The 16,339-nt window shown below is 34.4% G+C and overlaps 1 protein-coding gene across 2 annotated transcripts in view; it reads left to right on the plus strand.

Moving 5' to 3' along the window:
- Positions 1-16,339, plus strand: part of SPAG16 (sperm associated antigen 16) — a 1,060,347-nt gene that overhangs the window by 300,494 nt on the left and 743,514 nt on the right. The gene's annotated exons all lie outside the window — the stretch shown is intronic.

Raw genomic sequence — 16,339 nt, forward strand, 5'->3', positions numbered from 1 at the left:
CCTTAAATATTGTCATTCCATACTCATCCTTCTATAAAGAGGAAAAAAAGGAAGTTCCTAAGCTTTATTATATTCTAGTTTCTGGGAAGAGACTCAGCTTTTAGTTTAATATATTTCATGTCTAGTAAAAGTTGATTTTAAAACAATCTTTTATTTACCTAGAAATCATGTTTGGATAAATGTAAAAGACCAATAAATAGCCCCTGAAATGTAAAGGAATAAAGGATTTTATAACAGAGATTTGACCAGATGCAGTTTGTGGAGTTAATTAAATAATCTCTGTAAGTCTGTTGTTTTAGCATCTGATGTAGGAACTTGGGAGTTTTCAGGGCCGGCAGTTGAGATGGAAAAATGGATGTAAATTGAGGGAGAACAAAGACAAGATGGAACACATGGGCGGGAGCTGGAACCCATGAGGATGGGCAGAACACGTGTCAGTTTTCATTGCCCCCAGCCTTAATGATGTGGATGTCCTGTGAGAGAATCTGACACCCTTTATCTCAGAGCTAACCATATACCTGACTCAGAAATTGAGGAAGGATCCAAGGGAAGTTGGGGCAGCTGTGTGGTTGGCTAAATTCAGAGGTAAGAATTGATATGACTGGAGCTTTTCTTCTGTCCTCAAAATCTTAGAGGAAAAAAATACCTCTGTGGTCCATCCTAATGGGAAGTATAGAGAGAAGAGAACTTTAAGAAACAGTTCAACTTGCACCAGTTGACACATTATAAAACCTCTAGAGTTTTTGGTTTTCAACTAAAAATCTTTACATATTTTAAAGCCATACTTAATCTACAAATAAAGTTGTTTTTGCCTAAAATGAATATATGACAGAACTGTCCTGCCTTTTAACTGAACATAGGCTTATTCTTTCCCCAGAACAGTGTACAATTCCCATTTTTTTTAAAAATAATTTCTTATTTAGTTGATTCATACTACCCTTTGATATCCTGTAACATAAATAGCGAGATATATATTTTGTTAACTCTGATTAACAGAATGTGTGTTAGACGATAGTTGAATGGGAAGAAAGAATATTTGTTTCATACACATACTCACATGTACAGACAGCCTTCATTCACATTAAAATAAGGAAGAAAAACTTAGCAATTATGGCTTTGTAGTTATAATTTCTGAGTTGATCATGTGGTTCTAGCAGATTATTTCCATTCTCCTCCTTTCACTACCTATTCCATTTTCTCAGCTGTCCCCTATAAGGTCACTACCTCAGGTGAGGCCATTACAAGTTCTTCAGGAAAGGCAACACTAGCTTTACCAGGCTTGAGTAGAAGGGATGCCTCTGCTGGCAAAGCACGCTGGACAGAATTTGAATTCAGTGTTTCCATTCCATCCAAGTTTGCTATATGACCTATCTTAATTTTCAGGGTCCTATTCCTTTCCATTGAACGCCCTAACTTTAACAAAAAATGGTCCTGTCACTTTGGGAATTCAGTCTGCATTGTAATTAGTCATTGTGATTAGACTTGGGATTTGGTTTCAAATCGATCAAACTTGAGGTTGCAGGAGATAGGTATTTCTTTTAGGGCAGGCCTAGATGTTCAGTCCTTTATATTAACTTCATCTAGAAATTTAAAGCTCTGAAACCATTTTCCTTTGATACTTACTAAATACTGTATCAGTTAGAAGCAAAATGACTGCAGGGTTGCATGCATGTGAGCTCGCGCATGCACACACACACACACACACACAATTTGTTGCAAGGATTTGACCATATGCAATTATGGAAGCTGGCTACACAGTCTCTGTAAGCCCATTGATTTTGCACTTGATACTGGACCTGGAGTTCTTCAGGACAGGCCATCAGGAAGGAAGAAGAAGGTTGTAAAGTAAGGGAGAAGAAAGACAAAGCCCACAAGTGTGAACTGAATTTCACCAGTGTTTGTTCTCACTCCCTCAACCTTAATGACAGGGGTGTTCTACGGCAGAAACTGATGCTTCTTTCTTGAAGATGAGCACCTACCTGTCCCCAGGGTGTGAGAAACTAAAGAGATATTCAGGAAAAGGTAGAGAGGTCAGCTCAGCTGCTGCTCCATGCCAATCAGTTGAGCCAGCAGATGAGTGACATGTGTGAGCTATGGAAGTACCCCTTGACTCTGTCCCAACTTTTTGCCAAGAATAAGAAACTTTTGGCTGCTGCGTCCCTCTTCCCTCTGAATCACACCCAAAAATGTTTCTGTGGCTCACACTATTATGAAACATACAGGAAAGGGGATTATAGGAAATAGTCTTGCCTAGGCAAGTCCACCCATTACTAAGCCACAAGGTATCTGTAGGCTGTTAATAGTGTTTGTGTACTGTGTGTATACAACTGATAAATATTTTGAAGTTTAGTTTTGAAAATTAACCTAATTTTGATCAAGGTCAATTTCTTATAAGTTCAAACAGCTAGAAATACCAGTAAATCTGGGGACAGTTGCTCTTTATTGGCCCTTTGAAATATTAAACACTGTGACTTTAATCATTTTTCCTCATTGCTCTGAAATTTTGAACTCACACTGAGTTCCCCACCTCCTCCATTTCTTACTCCCTCCTTCCTCTACACAGATAGTAGTTAATTTTGAAGATATGATTCAATTTAGATAATTTATGGGAATATTTAAATTTTTTATTCTAATTTACACAGACTGATAACTTTTCCTGGTTTTAAGACTTAAACAAAGCCTTGGCATTGTATGAGTTGCCATTTATTGAGTAAAACCTACCTTTCAGGAAAAAATGGGTTTAGTGGCAAATCCTAAGAATATTTATCCATCTCTCAAAATTGTACCAAGAAGTTCAGTAACTTTGTACTTCAAAATATAGCCAGTCCTTCAAATTGGCTACCAGTGAATTATTTTTTCTTTCTTTGGAAGTATAAATAATCACTGCTTCTGATTAATTTCTGTCATATGAATCATATTCTTTGCTTTGTATTAATTTCCTTGATATAGTCTATGAATAAAACATAAATTTGAATGTAGTTACTACTTCCCTTCTACCTCATAATTGGAGGTGTATTTGCACTATTAAAAAAACAGTTAAGTGTGACTTAAGAGAAACTTACATTTTATGATACTCATTTTAATAGAGTTTCTTGATGATAATTTAAAATAATTTGAGAAAAGTAAAATTTATCATTTTGCAAATATAAAAACTGGTATACTCCCAATTTGATAATTGTACATTTGTAGTTTAAATTAGAAAGTCTGCTGCATTTTCCATTCATATCTACGACAGTCAATATTAAATCAACAACGAGTAATATAAACCTCCAAAATTGCTTTAATCCATATATTCATTATTCAAACATCACTGGCCTGAATCTTAAATTACTGAGAACACAACTGAGCTCAGTATGTCAGTATAAAGGGCTCTAAATATCTAAATAATGTATTTCAAAACCCACTGAATAATTCTCAAGAGAATCACTCAGGTAACCTGAAAATGTAATGGACACTTAAGCATCTGTTTTTCTAACATTCTCGAATTCGAAGTCACAATATAAGGATAGAAGAGGCTTTAAAAACAGGAACCCTCTTACAACTTTAAGTGGCATCACAATATTTATTTTATTTGATGAGGGGGGAAAGGGAATATTACGAAATCATTGAAAATAATTTAAGAACTTTAGCAGCTATGGAGAACTTAGTTTAAAAGGAAAATAAACATGGATACAAGGATTGAAGGGGAGGAGCATAATAGAATAAAATAGTAGAATAAATAAAGTCATAGTGATGACCTTGAATCATTACAAAGTACACAGTGAATGTTGAATTCTGGTTTAAAAAGCCCTGATAATTTAGTATACAGTTTAAGAGGTTTGTTTTTGTTTTTAACCTTAACAAAGTAAGAACAAAGTGCATTTAAAGGGATAGACGAGTACTTAAAATATTATTTCCCTGAGAATTTATCTTGATATTGCTACATACATGAGTAAGTAGAACTAAATTTTATTGACTCATTAAAGAATTGCAATAAAGGTAAATACATAATCTTTATAATCCTAATCCCGTATAGTTGACCTTAAAATATTACTATATATCACATTTAAATCACTAGTATTGAAGGTTTAATAGAGCCAACCAGGCAGCCGCAATATGAAGGATAAGATCTTAGAGAGGAAAGAAGTACATTCAGGGGAACTTTATATTCATGGCACCTTTTCTCCTAGGACAATTGAAAACCAAATATTAAACCTTCAAATAAGCCTGATAGTCTCCCTAGATAAGTGTACAGGGCTATGAAGAGAACCAAAACAGGGGGCCAAGAGCTGTTTGTAAAGGGAATCATAGAGTAGCAAGCTTAACATTTTATACATTATTCTTCCCCACAGATTTTGTTGACTCCTGAAATGGTCAAGTGTTAGGTAGACACTCAGTAAAAATGGGAAAAAGAAGCTGCTGAGGCCAAGACTTAATCTTAAAGGGTAAACAGAACTTTTTTCGGTCTCATAGCACTGAAGAAACAAAAATAACGGATAAATTCTTGAGAAATAAGAGGACCTTTTTAAAATGCTATCGGCTTTTTAGTTTATAAGGGCCGTTACCTCAAAAATAGGGCAAAGAGGCAATTGTCGGTGTTATGAATATCAAGATGACTGACTCATGCTCTACTTGTCTCCCAGAAGAAAATCAAATACAAAACATCCAATAAAAAAATTATCAGTTATGCTAGGAAATAAGACTAAATGACCCCAAACCAAGAAAAAATTAAAGATTAGAAGAGATTCAAATGATGCAGATAATGAAGTTATCAGACTTTAAAATGACAATTTCTAATTTGTTAAATGTGGAAAAAGGTGCATAATTCTACCACAGCACTAGAGCTTTAAAACATCAAATTGAAATCCTGTAACTGAAAAACAACAGAAATTAAAAATTTAGTAGATGGTTTTGATAGCACATTAGACAAAGCAAAATGAGAGCTCAGAGAACGGGAACATAGATCAGTAGAAAAATATTCAGATTAAAGCACAGAGTAAAAATGATGGAAGATACCCCCCAACACAATAAAAGAGTGTAAGAAATCTATGGTATATGTTGAAGATCTAACATATTTGATATTGGATTCCTAAGAAGAGAAGAAATAAAAAATGTGGCAAAAACAAGATTTGAAGATAACCCACCCCCCAAATAGCCTCAAACTGACAAAACACGTTCAACATAAGAATATATAGTAAGTTCAATAATGATCTATAACAAACTGAAAGGTTATATGTAGCATACAATATGAATATAATAATATATAATGCATATTACACGCATACATATATACATGTATGTGTGTATATACATATGTGTATATATACAAAATGTATATTATGTGTGCATATATGTATATATAGTTGTCACCATAATAAAACACATTTTATTGGTATTATCTATAACTATTTAAAATACGTAGTGAGGGGCACCTGGGTGGCTCAGTGGGTTAAAGCCTCTGCCTTCAGCTCAGGTCATGATCTCAGGGTCCTGGGATCAAGGCCCACATCGGGCTTTCTGCTCAGCAGGGAGCTTGCTTCCTCCTCTCTCCCTCTCTGTCTACCTCTCTGCCTACTTGTGATCTCTGTCTGTCAAATAAATAAATAAAATCTTTAAAAAAAAATAAAAAAAAATAAAATACATAGTGAGATTCAGATCTGAGTTCATAATCCAATTCCCCTACTTCCTGGATGTATTATCTTAGTTTATTTAAATACTCTAATCTTGAACATTTTAGTATTTTGAAGGGATATTGTACATAATATACAATATATAAAATATGTATTATATTATCTCAGAAATTGGTTGGCACACAGAAAACAAACAAAATGATGGCAGAAATAATAATTATTATTTAAAGCCATTTGGGGTGGATATCAAAGGCAAGAAGAAAAATGAAATGATTTATCCTGAAGGCTTGGTCCCTAACTAGATTATGTAGTTATCTAAAAACAAACAAAAAGCCACTTTAACTTCTCAGACTGAATTATCTGTACTCCAAGTACTCTACAACTTTAGTTAGTAACGTTGAATGGGAATTTGCTCCATACCTGGTTACAAATGACATAGTGGGGATGGTATGATATGGTATTGGAGGTTAGGACAGTGATCACCCTTTAAGGTATAGAGTGGCATCTGTCTCAATGGCAATATTCTGTTTTTCAATCCTTGGGCTTCTCATATGGGTGTATTCAAATTTGGAAGGAGAGACTTTCCTCAAAATCTGTACTTGAATCAATTTTTTATTGGCTCTCCTTGGTTGATCAAATCCCATCAGCTGCTTCATAAAAATATCATTTAATTATGAAAAGTTAAATACATCTTATCTTTAATCATATGTAAGAAAAGTAAATATGACTTAATTGAATCTGAGCCAAGTTCTAATTTTATAAGTTGATGTTATGAAATGATGTTTCATTAGTTGATGTTAGCTTCATATTAAAAAATACACAAATAATTATTTGGAGGCTCCTTTAGAATTTCCTTGACATTTATATGAACTATTTGTGGTAATTTTTAAAATTAATGTGGTTATAAGGCAGTAGTTTTTGCCGTGCAGTTCCATCTTTCTAACAGCTTGTAGTCATCTTTCAAGATAAAATATCTTAGATGTTGTAAGCCCTAATATGCTATCATAGACTAAAGTGTATATATTCAAGAAAATATACTTCATTCAAAAGCACATCCTGCTATTATTATATGCAAGTATTGATTGGGCATACGTCTTTTTTGTTTTCACTTGAATGACTTATGAGATAAGTTTGCACAACATTTTTCCTTTACACAATGAAAGGAGCCAGGCTTTGTGATGTGTGTGTTCACACATATTTGTATATGCCATTTCCTTTTTGTTTGCCAAGCAGACAAGGAAAGAAACTAGGCCTTCAGATCTGTGGCTTCATTCACTAACTGGAGAGCATACACGAATTGTATAGGAACTGGTTTGATTATAGTTCATTTACAACTTAACGTATTCTATTTGTAACAAAAATATTCTATTTTTTGAAGAATCTCAACGTCTTATATGCCTCAAAATTGACAGTTTAATTTCAGGAGCTTGTATTTTAAATGTACATGTTAAAAAGAACTTTGAATAGCTCGTGGAGTCTCTGAAATCTCAGAAAGTATCTGTTCCATATCAAACAAAATTAGTGGCAGATACTATTTAAAATTAGATTTAAATAAGACTTTTCCCGTGCCTGTCAGGACTTTTTGTTTCTTGATCTTGACGTCAATGGAATAGCCATATTCTCCAACTCCTGATCATTTTACCGGAATTCCCAAGTTCTTGACACAGTGAATTCTTTCAAATCTTCAAGGTATTTTAGAGACCTATGTAGTTTCTTTTCAATTTACCAAGCTTGAAAATTATTTTCAATTTACCAAATAGAGTTTCCTAGGTTTATGTTTTCTGTTTCTTTTTCATGTGTTTTTCTTTTTCATGTTGGGTTTTGTTCATGTTTTTCTGTTTCTTTTAACATGTTTTCCTCATGTTAATGAATCAGTTGATTCTATAAAATAATAAGTACAAGTGCACGATTGAATATATCATGTAGCTCATTGAATTTGTAAGCATACATACACATAATAACACTGTAAAATCTTAACATTGAGTTTTTTCTTAAAAGATGTAAACTTATAGTCATTTTTCAGAGATTCGATTATCAGTTTATCCACTTATGAGTGGTGGCCTTGATAAGTTACTTAATTTCTCTCTCCTTCAGTTCCCTTGTCTGTAAAATGGAAATGTAATATCCACTCTACAGGATATTAAATGAGGCAATATATTTAAAATCTTAGCATCATGCTTGACAGATAATACATGCTCACTGAACATTCACTATATTGTTATTTGACAGTGATATGTAGATGATAGCTTTTAAGAATAATTTTTAATAAATATAAGATCTCAGAAATCTGAAGTGAGGTACAAAGGTTGCTTTTTTTTTTTTTTTTTTTTCTTGTAGAGCATGGGAGTTGGGGGAGGGCAGAGGGAGAGTGTATCTTAAGCAGACTCCTGCTGAGAGTGGAGCCCAGCACTCAGGGGGCTCCATCTCATGACCCTGAGATCATGACCTGAGCTGAAACCAGGAGTTGGACACTTAACTGACTGAGTCGTTCAGGTGCCCCACAGATTAGTCTTTTTAATTTTTTGTCTTTTTATAAGCTTTGGATACTTTTAATAACTTTCCAAGTCCTGAGTAGCATGTTCCTACAGAGTTATTAGTTTCAGGGTCTTGAAATCTTTTCCTTGGGGAAGTCTTTACAGAAGGGAAGACAATGATCATAGAAATTTGTGATCCTAAAACTCCTCTTAAAACCCAAGTTCCCCTTTTTAATGATTTACTGTCACTCTAATCTTTATAAAGAGAGAAAAGATATGGACCTGTATTAATCCTAGCTTCTCTGTAAATATTTCAGAAGGGAAAGAAACAGAGGAAGAGTTAGTAGAGGTTTCAGTATTGATAAAGATCAAGAATGAATCTTTTCACCTGGAATTTCTTCTATGATTTATTTTAGAAAAGAAAAATATGTTGTACCATGTGAATTACCACCCAAAAGTCATTCAAAGTTGCTTTCTCCTTTGTCTTTCATGACTTTACAGAGTGGAAAGCTGAAATTATTGATTCTCTAGGGTTCCTTATATCTAGGGTTACTCATTCAACACAATTCTGGCCATGAAACAGAGTTTCTTTTCTTATTAAAAAGGCCACAGTTCACCAGGAGAAAAAAAAAAAATCCTTTCCCTGAATTAGAATCTTACCAGACCACTTCTCCAATCTTATCTTACCTCTTTTCCTCTCTCTGACCCACAGACTACCACTTTCACTTGCTGGAGATACATCATGTGTCAGGATACTCTCTTTAGTAATCCCCAACTTCTGGTATCAGTTTCCTAGTTTCTTCTTCATGATGCAGCCCCCCTTCCTCCCCAACTCCTCCAAACTAGATCAGGCTGCTTCTCACGTGAATTCCTGTGTAGCCCTCATCACACTTACATGTATGGGATGAAATATTTGGCTGAAAGCCACAAACAGCAGGAACATCTGTGTTGCTTATTTCTGAGCCATAATGAGCCAGCATTTAATGAGCCAGGCATCATAGGGCAGGCATGGTTGCAGCCACTGAATATGTTCTAACTTAAGCTGTGTTCATTGCAATATCCTATTCCACAGGTGGAGCAACCGATGGAGTAGTGAGTAAATAGCAGAGCTGGATGAAATGCAGCTAGTTTCCTCTGGAGCCTCTGTGCTTAACTACTATTTTCTATTCCTGCTCTAGAAATGTGAAGAGTGAGAGGGAGTTGGGGTATTTTTTTATGAAAAACAGCACTAAGTGTTACTCTTGTATAATTAGAGCTTGTTTCTGTACTATTTTTATGCATTCTTTAATACAGTATCTCTAAATATTTATTGATTTTACAAATTTTTTTTGCTACATCTCTTATGTTTGAAAACAACTGTTCTCAAACTTGTGAGAAATACCACAGAACCCATTAGAAAGCAGATATTCTCCTCCCTAACTCCCAGATATTATGATTTAGTAGCATAAAGATTGGAACCCAGTAAGCTTGACTAAAAGCAAAAAACAAGTGACTGATTGACTAACATTGAGTTAAGATATACTGCATTAATGATATGATAAAGGTAAAACACTTTGTATTAGTAAATAAAACTTTTGTGATTATAAAGCTAGGATATTCTTACTATCAAAGTTTTAAATTCTACAACCATCTTTAAAATACTCCAGAAGCCAGCTATATTTATTTTTAGATCCCCCTGAATGATTCAACTAAAAATGGTACTGTGAGTATTGAAAACGAAAGTGGACTAATCAAGGTTCCTAGGAAGTAATTTTTTTGATTCACTAAGTAACGCACTAAACTTTTAAAACATAGTTAAGCACAATAAACATACCATTTCAAAACAGGATTTTTTTTCTATTCCAATGACAATATATTAGAGTTAGTTTATTTATTTATTTATTATTTTTTTAGAAGATTTTGTTTATTATTTGACAGAGAGAGATATAGTGAGCAAGAGAGGGAACACAAGCAGGGGGAGTGGGAGAGGGAGAAGCAGGCTTCCCACTGAGCAGGGAGCCTGATATGGGGCTTGATCCCAGGACCCTGGGATCATGACCTGAGCTGAAGGCAGATGCTTAACAAGTGAGCCACCCAGGTGCCCCTAGAGTTAGTTTTTTATCCATTGTCTATTGCACTTATTTTATTGATGTGCTCTTGCTTCTATTTAACTCTATGAATATGCAAAACTAATCAAAATAATTGTTACTTGCTATTTATGTATTTATATATACATTTATGAATGTACACACATACGTGGGTGTGTATTTATTTACATGTGTGTGTATGGATTTAAGTGGTCCTGCTTCATGAAGATGCTAGGAGTGTAGGCAGTGTGTCAATTTTGCCTTTGTTTGAAAGTTCATTTTAAAAGCAAGGACATATTAATGAGAATATAATTATTTTTCCCTGAAGAATAATGCTAATTAATTAAAATCTTTAAAATATTCTAGTTTGTGGGAAATAGTGTGTTATTTATGTTTCAGTTGTCAGTGAATAAAATATAGAAAAGAATTTCTGAATTAACCTACATTGTAATTACCCAGGAGAACTTGATTTCCTTATGGGGATATGTACCATCCACTCTCCTCCTTCTTACAGATGGTGCTATTTTTCTTTAAACATAATGGTTATGGTTATAATGTATTACTCTGGGTTTTTCCTAGGATTTATAACTCATACTTTATTATATATTATATAATCTGTGCTAAGTTCAGTGGTACACAAATCAGATCCTGTCTTCACTCATCAACCTTACACAATTGGTGGGGGATAGGTTTGAAGATAACAATTCCAACAGTAACAATTCCTTTTCATAAGGAGCTTGTAAGTTAGTTTGGTAAAGTGTGTACAAATAGTTTAATAAATGAACAAATATAAGAAAAATTACAAATTAGCATCAAATAAATGTAACAGATTATGAGTTGCTGAATGCTAGGGAGAGTTTGGAAATGAAGAATAAAATAACAGAATTGAATATTCCAATATGTTGTACCACCTGTAGTATAGATGAGTTCAAGAATAAATGACAAGAGGATTCTGGGAAGATGGCAGAATAGGAAGCCCATGAATTTGTCTCCACATGTATACAATTGCACTGGCAGAAACTAATGTAACTATTTTGACAGCCCAGAGTCAATTAGAGGCATGCAACTTTCAGGGAAAGGCTCGGAAGATAAATTGCACTTAATTGTGGTCAATTTCAACTCTTAGACTAGCAGCAGCTACCCATCCAAAAATTCCATAAATTCTATTTGTGGCATGCATATTGTATCAGTTTTCTATTGCCATCCCAACAAATTACTTCAATCTTCATAGTTTAGAACAATAAAATTTATGTTCTTACATTTCTGGAAGTCTGAAGTCTAAAATCAGTAGGCTAATAAATCGAGGTGTCGGCAGGGCAGATTCCTTCTGGGGGCTCTAAGGGAGAATCTCTTTCCTTGCTTTATAGTTTTTAGAGGTTTTCCTCATTCCTTGAGTCATAGCACCTCATCATCTTGCCTTTTCTTCCTCTACTTCTGTTGTCACATTTTGCATTAATGACACTTCAGCCTCCTCTTCAGTCTTTTGTGATTATACTGAGCTCATCCAGGTACTCAAGGATTATGTCATCTCAAGATTCTTTTTTTTTTTTAAGATTTTATTTATTTATCTGACACACAGAGAGAGTGCACAGACACAAGGAAGAGGAGCAGCAGAGAAAGACAGAGAAGTAGGTTCCCCATTGAGCAGGGAACCCAACACAGGGTAGCTCAATTCCAGGACCCTGGGATTATGACCCACACGGAAGGGTCCATATAGGTATATACAGACCCTTTTGAGTAGGTTCTCTATGTCTCTCCCTTTTTTAAAATTTTATTTTATTTTTTCAGTGTTCCAAGATTCATTGTTTATGTCCCACAACCAGTGCTCCATGCAATATATGCCCTCCTTAATACCCACCACCAAACTCACCCATCCCCCCATCCCACTCCTCTCTAAAACCCTCAGTTTGTTTCTCAGAGTCCACAGTCTCTCATGGTTCATCTCCCCCTCCAACCCCCCCCTTTCCTTTCCTTCTCCTAATGTCCTCTATGCTATTCCTTATGTTTCACAAGTAGGTAAAACCATATGGTAATTGACTCTCTCTGCTTGACTTATTTTACTCAGCATAATCTCCTACAGTCCCACCCATGTTGATATAAAAATTGGGTATTCATCCTTTCTGATGGTACATAATATTCCATTGTATATATGGACCCTATATTATTTATCCATTCATCTTCTGAAGAGCATCTTGGCTCTTCCCACAGTTTGACAATTATGGACATTGCTGCTGTGAACATTTGGGTACATGTGCCTCTTTTTTCACTACATCTCTATCTTTGGGATGATACCCAATAGTGCAATTGCAGGGTCATAGGATAGCTCTATTTTTAATTTTTTCAAGAAATCTCCACACTGTTTTCCAAAATAGCTGCACCAACTTGCATTCCCACCAACAGTGTAAGACGATTCCCCTCTCTCCACATCCTCTCCAACACATGGTGTTGACTGCCTTGTTAATCTTTGCCATTCTAACTGGTGTATGATGGTATCTCAATGTGGTTTTGATTTGAATTTCCCTGATGGCTAATGATGAACATTTTTTCATGTGTCTGCTAGCCATTTGTATGTCTTCTTTGGAGAACTATCTGTTCATGTCTTCTGCCCATCTTTTGATATGATTATAGCTTTTTCGAGTATTGAGTTTGAGGAGTTTTTTATAGATCTTGGATATCAGCTCTTTGTCTAGAGTGTCATTTGTGAATATCTTCTCCCATTCTGTGGGTTGCCTCTTTGTTTTGTTGATTGTTTCCTTGGCTGTGCAGAAGCTTTTGATCTTGATGATGTCCCAAAAGTTCAATCTTGCTTTTGTTTCCTTTGCCTTTAGAGACATGTCTTGAAAGAAGTTGCTGTGGCCGATGTTGAAGAGGTTACTGCCTATGTTCTCCTCTAGGATTTTGATGGATTCCTGTCTCACATTGAGGTCTTTCATTCATTTTGAGTTTATCTTTGTGTATGGTGTAAGAGAATGGTCAAGTTTCATTCTCCTATACATAGCTGTCCAATTTTCCCAACACCACTTATTGAAGAGACTGTCTTTTTTCCACTGGATATTTTTTCCTGCTTTGTTGAAGATTATTTGATCATAGAGTCAAGGGTCCATATCTGGACTCTCTGTTCCACTGGTCTGTGTTTCTGTTTTGTGCCAGTGCCATGCTGTCTTGGTGATCACAGCTTTGTCAATAAAGCTTGAAATCAGGTAACACGATGCACTCAGCTTTGTTTTTCTTTTTCAACATTTCCTTAACAATTCAAGGTTTCTTCTGTTTCCATACAAATTTTAGGATTTTGTCTGTTCCAGCACTTTGAAGAATGCTGGTGGTATTTTGATCAGGATGGCATCAAAAGTACAAATTTCTCTGGGCAGAATAGACATTTTAACAATGTTTATTCTTCTGATCCATGAACATGGAACGTTTTTCCATCTTTTTGTGTTTTCTTCTATTTCTTTTTTGAGTGTTCTGTAGTTCTTTGAGCATAGATCCTTTACCTCTTTGGTTAGATTTATTTCAAGGAAACTTGTGGTTCTTGGTGCTATAGTAAATGGAACAGATTCTCTAATTTCCCTTTCTATATTTTTATTGTTAGTGTATAAGAAAGGAACTGATTTCTGTGCATTAATTTTGTATCCTGCCACATTACTGAATTTCTGTATGAGTTCCAGTAATTTTGGGGTGGAGTCTTTTGGGTTTTCCATATAATGTATCATGTCATCTGTGAAGAGAGAGTTTGACTACTTCTTTGCCAATTTGAATACCTTTTACTTCTTTTTGTCATCTGATTGTTGTTGCTAGGACTTCTAGTACTATATTGAACAACAGTGGTGAGAGTAAGCATCCTTGTTGTGTTCCTGATCTCAATTCTCCATGTCTCTTAAATTCTTTTATCTTTCCTATGTCTTTAAAATTCTGAGATTTATTCCATTTTATTTTCCTGTTTATTAATTTATGTATGTAGCTTGGCTGCCATTTGGATCTGTGGACTCATTTTGGAGCATCTCTCATGTTTTGCAAAATGTTCCTATGCTATTGCTTCTCTTTCAATATTATAATATTTCCCTTTCCAAAATATTTCAGCTTCTAAAACTTATAAAAATTTTCAGGTCCCTGATGATGCTGTTTTCTATACTTAGTTCTGATACTGATTAATTTTTTAATCCTTTCTACTGTGATTTAAGTGGAATTTGAGGAACATATGTTGTGCTTCCATTAGCTTTCTAATTTGTAGCTAAATTATGATGGTATATTATTTCACCATATAACTAATTTACCCAGAATTTATTATGAGTTGGTTCTACTTTTTTAGCTGTTATAAACTATTCCATGATCGACATATATGTTTTTTAAAAAAAATAAACCAACTGGGAACACATCTAGATTATGTCCTTCCATTAAGGGTAAAAGACATGTTGACTTTAGGCCTTTCTTTTCCACAAAAGAGGTTTTTCATTTTAAATTTCTATTAACTTAGTATGAGAATGCCTTTACAATTAATTCTCTGTATCTATCATAGTTATGTTCTATAAAGTTGCTGTGAATACTGAATCAGTGGATACTGAGTTGTTGTTCCTAGGGGAAATACTGGGTTATGTTCCTGAGAGCCTCTGTCACATTTTCATCAACTGATCAATATGTAATCTTATTTATGTGTATTTATATTTAAGGAAATCATCTTATTTAATATAGATGGTTGATTTGTTAACATTGAACTCACTGTCAGCAGCACTATAATTCTTGCCTGGTTGAAGCTTATCTAACATGCATATTTTCTCTGTAAGGCACATTATAGCCTTCTTGCACATAGGAACACTAGCCAGTGTTTTCATCACTATGCCTGAGGCTAAAATTGAATCATTTAGAACAGGGAAATCACCAACAAAAAGCAAAACAATATAATAAGTGTGACATTATAAAGTTTATAAAAAGAATTTTTTTTACAGTATTAGAACTGAATAAGGATACAGTGTTACTTTGTTAAACTTCAGGTGGCAGTATGTGGGTAGGGTTATTTAAAATTTTTGCTCTTCTGAGAAGGTCCATGAATAACCATGAAAGCATTGAGAGTATTGATTTGAGGGCAACAAAAAATTGTTAGTGAGTAGGCAAATTTGTAAATATAGAATCACTAATAAGGAAGATTTTTTTCTACATATTCCATAAGGCAAATTAACTTGACAAAACAAAAATGAATCTCATATACCTATTTTCTCCCCCAGGAAGTAAACTACTTTGTTTCAGGGAGGTCTCAAGTTTTGTGTTGCTATATTCATCTATAATTAATTTTCTTTTTCTTGGTCAATCATAAAAAACTGTGAGGTTAATACAATACTCTCTCTTCCCCATTTGTAATAAAATTACTATTTAATAATTTCTTCCTCAAAAAAATAATTAGTTATATACAAAAGTTTTTCTGCCTCTTTTTTAGTAATAAAAATAGTTACTATTTGATGAGGCACTTTCTACATCTTCTCATGTGTATTTAAGAGGAGAAAATTAATTCCATTTTATAGCTGAGGAATAGATATACTGAGGAAGCTGAGGAATAGATATACTAAATAACTCATCCAAGTTCACCCAGGGGTAAATGGTGAAGCAGAAGTCTTATCCAGGTAGTTTAATTCTACAATGTGTCCTTTTAAAAGTATTACCATTCTCTTCTTGGTGGATCCAACTGAGTTTTTACTTTCTGAAATGTCTTTATTTTCTGCCTTTTCAGAGGAAAATTTTCTTTTCAAGATCACCAGGTTTCTTTGTTTCCTTGCTGAACATTTTAAGGCATATATGAAAAAACTAAAGACTCATCTTAAATTCCCATTAGATCACCTGTTTAGTTTTCTGTTTACTGGGTTAAGGAAGAAGAGGGAATATGGGAGCAATATTAAAATTTTATTTTGTGATGGATAACTGGAATAAGGCTTCATGGAGTTCTTTTTCTTAATCCTCATGATAAATTTGTGAGCTTGATATTGTGATTCTCCATTTATGAAATAGGAAACAGAATAAGAAGTTTTGGGAAATGTAAAACACCTTATTTCATTCAGATAATAAGTGCAGGTTCCCATTTGCATGCACGCTCCCTCTGCTTGAAAAATGTCTGCGCTTCCTCCACACTTTACTTTACTTTACTGCATTACTTGGCAGTGCTATTGATATTCTGCACCATGCAGTAAAAAGGAAATATCTGGAAAAG

This window comes from Lutra lutra, chromosome 3 (assembly GCF_902655055.1).
Source record: "Lutra lutra chromosome 3, mLutLut1.2, whole genome shotgun sequence".
Classification (NCBI taxonomy): Eukaryota; Metazoa; Chordata; class Mammalia; order Carnivora; family Mustelidae; genus Lutra; species Lutra lutra.